Source organism: Salvia miltiorrhiza, chromosome 3, assembly GCF_028751815.1.
Source record: "Salvia miltiorrhiza cultivar Shanhuang (shh) chromosome 3, IMPLAD_Smil_shh, whole genome shotgun sequence".
Lineage (NCBI taxonomy): Eukaryota > Viridiplantae > Streptophyta > Magnoliopsida > Lamiales > Lamiaceae > Salvia > Salvia miltiorrhiza.
The window spans coordinates 20,185,125-20,191,124 of NC_080389.1; positions in this window are offsets into that span (position 1 = coordinate 20,185,125).

Genomic DNA, 6,000 nt, shown 5'->3' on the forward strand with positions numbered 1-6,000 from the left:
CTTCTCAGTGTGAGAAGTATTCATAATCGCAGGGAGTTTATGAAAACATCTCCTGTAGACGCCTTTACTCGACCTTTCAATTGACGAAGAACTTCGCGAATGACTCATGATTCTTCCTCAATCTGCCTTCTTTCTTCTCGATCCGCGTTTATCCCTTCAATTCGATGGCATTCTAGAAATCGGGAGATTAGGCGCAAGAACCCTAATTGTAGAGGAAGAACGTTGGATTTCAATTTAAAGTATATTAATTCGTTTAATTTCTCAAAACGACGTCGTTCAGTGTGTTAGAATGTAAGTATTAAACGACGTCGTATTCCTACCGTCTTCGGTCGACCACGTAGACAAATTCCGGGAGCCACGTCAACAGTGTCGAATGTGTTGGTCAACGCGGGTGAAAATCACGATTAAATTGAAAGGTCATGTATTCTGGGGCTATTTTTGAAGGTCATGTGCAATTTGCAAATTCGGTGAAAGTTCGTGTATTTTTTGGCTATTAACCCTTATTATTATTCAATATACAAAAAAAAATTTTGAATAAAAAAAATATTTTTCTTACAAAATAAAATATTATCAATTTTATATAAGCAATAGTCTAATATATGGATTGAAATTGATGCAACACATTACATAATTATATATTATAAAATTCTACGTATTTATTTTATTTTAATTTGTTCTCCTTCTTTTTTTCATGTTTCAATTATATATATATATATATATATATATATATATATATATATTTCCTATTTATTGTACATCAACAATTACACTAATTAATTGATTTTTTTTCTAATTTATATATACTAAAAACAATGGGTCCAGATTATTAAAAAATGTGTTTAACTAAGGTAACTATTTACAGTATAACAAATACAATAAAAAATATAATTTGTGAGATATATATTTTTACTCTAAAACAATATTATTTTAAATGAGAATTGATATACTTACTGTTTAACTACATATATAAAAATAATAGTGGGAATTATCACATATAGCCATTTTTGTTAAAAACATAAGTTTTATTGCCCTAGTTTATAATAGATAAGTTATATAGCCATTTTAGGCTTAAAAGACTATAACACCCTTTGACTTTTTTGAAACTTTGAGTACTCGATGGTGTACTCGATGGAACCATTGTGTACACCATCGAGTAATGAAAAAAATGAAGATTTTCTACAACACTATCGAGTAATCGAAGTACTCGATGGTGTACACGATGGCACCACGAGTACTCGATGGTGTACTCGATGGTGTACACGATGGCGCCATCGAGTACACCATCGAGTACAAAAAAGTCAAAGGGTGTTATATTCTTTTAAACTTAAAATGGCTATATAACTTATCTATTATAAACTAGGGCTATAAAACTTATGTTTTTATGAAAGAGGGCTATAATAAGATTTCCCTCAAAATAATACTACGTGAAATTTATGCTAAATTTTGTGGACTCCTTAATAATAAGGTTAATTGCCTGTAAATCCATAACGTTTTCACGGAATTGTTTTTGCTCCCAATTTAAAAAAGCTGCTTTTAAATATATAACCTTTTGTTTTTGTCACGAGTTTGTCCGATGACCGATTTTTTCTTACGCCGGCACCGAAAAATAACACGGTGGCAGCCATAATTGACAGAGTGGCAGCCAGAGTTGACACCTAAGCACATTTTTGACATGTGGAATAAAATAAAATTAAAAATAAAAATAAAAATAGGAAAATCCCCCCTCCCTCCCATCATCTTCTTCCCATTTCCCCTCTCCCCACCCGCTCGTCTGAGTCATGTCGACGGAGGCACGACCTACCGGCTGCTATCGCCGAAGTCAGTGGAGAGAAGTTTCGACTACGGCAGTGGCTGGGCTGCCGTCCGACCGAACGAATGGAAAAGGGAGATTTGGGGGTTAGGGTTTGCAGAGGGCGCGATCTGGAGGCCACGGGCTTGGATGGCGGCGATCTCATCGTCGTTGTTCTGAGTCAAGGGAGAAAGGGAAAACGGTGACGGCAGCCCATTACTGCTATTTTGCCGGAGAGAGAAAAGGCAGTCGGTCGAAGGGGGGACGACATCGGCGGGCGGTGACTGCGGGTTAGAGATCTAGGACTCGAGAAAAATATGGAGGGCGGCGCCGCTGTTTGAGATACAGACAGTGGTGGTGGCCCAAGCTCTCCAGAGATCGAGCTCTCCAGATGTTCCGCGTATGAGAAGCTAGAGATCGAGAGGCGTCGGTGGTGGTGGCCCAAGCTCAGTCACGGGCACCGGTGGTGGTAGCGGCATGGGGCGGCGCCGGCGGTGGTGGCGGTAGGGGTGGCGACGGCGGGGTGGGGGAGGGGGATTAAGGTTTTGGGGGTGAGGGAAGGGGGATTTTTGTATGTATATATATATTTTTAACTCCACAAATGTGAAAAAAAAATTCCTAGTGTAATTTCTTGCTGCCATAGTGTCAATTCCGGCTGCCACTGTGTTATTTCAGACGCCAGCGTAAGAAAAAAACCGGTCACCGGACAAATTCGAGACAAAAATGAAAAGTTATGTATTTAAAAGCATATTTTTTAAATTTGGAGCAAAAACCAATTCCGTGAAAACATTATGAATTTACAGGCAATTAACCCTTAATAATATTTAGTGTTAACGTAATTAAGTATTAATTCATTCAAACGTTTAAGTTCTATGAAATTAAAGAAGAAAAAAAAATAGAATTAAAAATGCTTAAATTTATCTATCGACAATTGATTTTTTTATTTTTCAAGACAAAAGTGTATATCCTATAGAACAAAATTACCATTTTAATTTTAAAAATTTGCAAATGTTCTTCGTAAAATACATTAATAAAATATTTATCTACTCAATACTATTTATAATTTTTATACTTGTAAAGTGATGCAAAAGGTAATTTAGTAACATAAAATAATTTCATTTCATTCCTTAACATTATTTCTAGCTACTAAATATAGGAATGGAATCAAACAAATAATCACAATTACATTCCTTTAGTATTCCTTGTGCATATCAAGTATGAGAATCATCGAAGGTTTGTCATTCTTTTCCCATCTTCATTCTATTCGTACTTCCATTCCATTTCACCCTCATTCCTTTCCATCATATCAGAGCATCCATAGTGGGGGCTCAGCAAGCAACCCTGCGCCTGGCTTGCGCAAGCCCCACCCCAATGCCACGCTTCACGGGTGTGCTCTTAGTGTCCATGCGAGCATCAGGTTCAGAAAGAGAGAGGATTGGACGCATGCACTGCAGCATATCCCAATCAGAAAATATGGTGCATTGAAAAAAAAATTAAATTAAATTTGGAATGGCTTTTCTTGTTTGATAATTATAATTTTTTTTCTTAATTTGATAGAACCGTTGCAACAACCCTTTGATTTTCTTTTTTTATATTTATTTTTTATTTCTTCTATAAATACTATCATCTCCAATTCAATTTTCACAGAACTCTCTTCCTCTTCAACTTCTTCACTCTATTTCTTCCTTTCATTTAATTGTACGTGCTAGAAAAAATGGAGGATAATTGGGGAAATTGGTGGAACACTCCCCCAAAAGCCGTCTTCGGCCAATTCAAATTTGTCTGACTGATCAGTCTTTTCGCCGTTCTCTCAAGAATCAAACTTCATGCCTACGACGAGTCTTGAGGAAATTAATTTGAACGTCAATTTTGCAGCGACGGTGAACGATGATATGGAGGAGATACCTCTTGGCTGTCATGTCGCATATGATAGGTTTTTAGGCAGTTAAAAAAAATATTTGCTGATATAAAGAAGCAATTGATTACATAACTAAATGTTAAGTCTTCTTTGATTAATGAATTGGAAAAACTGGAAAATTAATATTCTTATGATAGTTGGTTGTAATTTTCTCACAAACAATAAAATTTTAATAAATTCTATACTATAATATAACTAAAACATATTTAATTTATAAATTAAACATAAAATTAAATAGTTTGACTAGAAGCTAGGGCATGATATATATGTCTTTCCCTCTTCGATCTGGAAATAGAATATAAATACTTTGTTTTTTTAGGGGGAAGATAGAATATAAGTGTTAGAATATTAATTGATCATTACTGAAGTTCCTTGTATTAAACTAACGTGATATTATAAGCTCATATGCATGGAAATTTAAACTATTAAGTTTATAGTGAGATTATCAAATACACATTTAACTTCTTAGAATCAGCATTATATATGTTAATTTTCTTTTTCTTAGAGATATATAATATGGAGTAAAATTTTGAAGTAGCCAAAATGAACCATAAAACACAATTTATGGCCGCACATTGAAAAAACACAAAATTTGGTCATTTTTATTGATTTGGACGTTTTTACCCTTAATGAGGCGGACCGGGTAGGATCAGGCACGCAGGTCGCGTGCCAGGTCGGGTTAGGCACTTATAGCACTAATAGTGCCATAAGTGCCAAGATTTTACTTTGGTTTTATTTTGGATTTCCGTTGGCACTTTTGGCACTATTTAGTGCCAAAAGTACGGAAATCCAAAATAAAACCAAGTAAAATAGTCATTTTGGCACTTATGGCACTAATAGTGCCATAAGTGCCAACGGAAATTCAAAGTAAAACTACGTAAAATGGTCATTTTTGTGGCACTAATAGTGCCATAAGTGCCATACGTGCACAAATACAAAAACAACATCATTTAAATCCTAAATAGAACATCTAAACCCCAAATGGATAATCTAAACCCTAAATGGAACATCTAAACCCCAAATAGATAATCTAAACCCTAAATGGAATATCTAAACCCTAGGGGGAAGTGTGCACTTATGGCACTAATAGTGTCATAAGTGCCATACGTGCAGCACAAATACAGATCAGATCATATCTGCCATGGCTGAAATCGAAGGAGGCAGAGATCAGATCTGCCGATGGAGGAGGCGGCGCAACGATCAGATCAGATCCACCGCTGCCGCCTCATCAGATCAGATCCACCGTCGCCTCATCAGACCAAATCCGCCGTCGCCGCCTCATCCTTGACTCTGACGACTTCTGCCCAAGCGGCGCGCTGGAGAGAGAGAGAGGGAGATGAGAAAGAGAGAGGAGAGAGCGGCAGCCGCTGCCCGCTGAAGAGAGAGAGAGAGAGAGAGAGAGAGAGGGGGAAATCAGAAAGAGAGAGGAGATAGAGAGAAGGGTAGAATAGTCATGACATACAAAAAATGGCCAAAATTTATGTTTTTTCAAATGGTGGACAAAATTTGATGTTGTATGTTGAATAGGGCCATCCGGCCCTATTGTTTCTATAATATGTTAATTAAACTCGTCTTCAGGAACAGAGATTGAGAGAAATCAAAGTCCCATTAAGAAATAAAAATACTCCTTTTATTCCTTAAAAATAGTTCATTTTCTTTATTAAAAAAATAGTTCATTTCCATTTATAAACATTACCTCACAACAAAATATATTAACTCACTTGACGATGAAGCGCAGTCTGTTGGTAAGACGTTTCTCCTCCAATCAATAGGTCGGGGGTTCGAGTCACCCTAGGAGTTAGAGTGTGAGTGGGTTTTTTCCTTTCTTTGGTTGTAACAAATTTAAATATATATATATATAGGGGAGGGCTACAGTAAAAACACTTCTTAAAATATAAATATAAACGTTTTTTAATGTACGAATTTTATCCAACATGGTTACGAATTCATCCAACATGGTTACGAATTGTGAAAAATAAATTTTTGCTATCTTTGGGATTCGAACCCAGGACCACGAATTCATCCAAAAGGGTTACGAATCAACCGTAGATCTTGATGATCTAAGGGCTGAAAATCATTTATATTTTATACACTTAAGAGTGTTTTTATTCTAGCCCTCCCCTATATATATATATATATATATATATATATAGGGGGTGGTTATTCCACAAACCCCTCTTAGTATATAACTTAAGACCTTATATTAACCATAGATCTCTTAGTATCTAACAGCTGAAATTAGTTTGGAAGATCCACTGTTATTCAATTTATTTCACTACTTAATTCACGTATA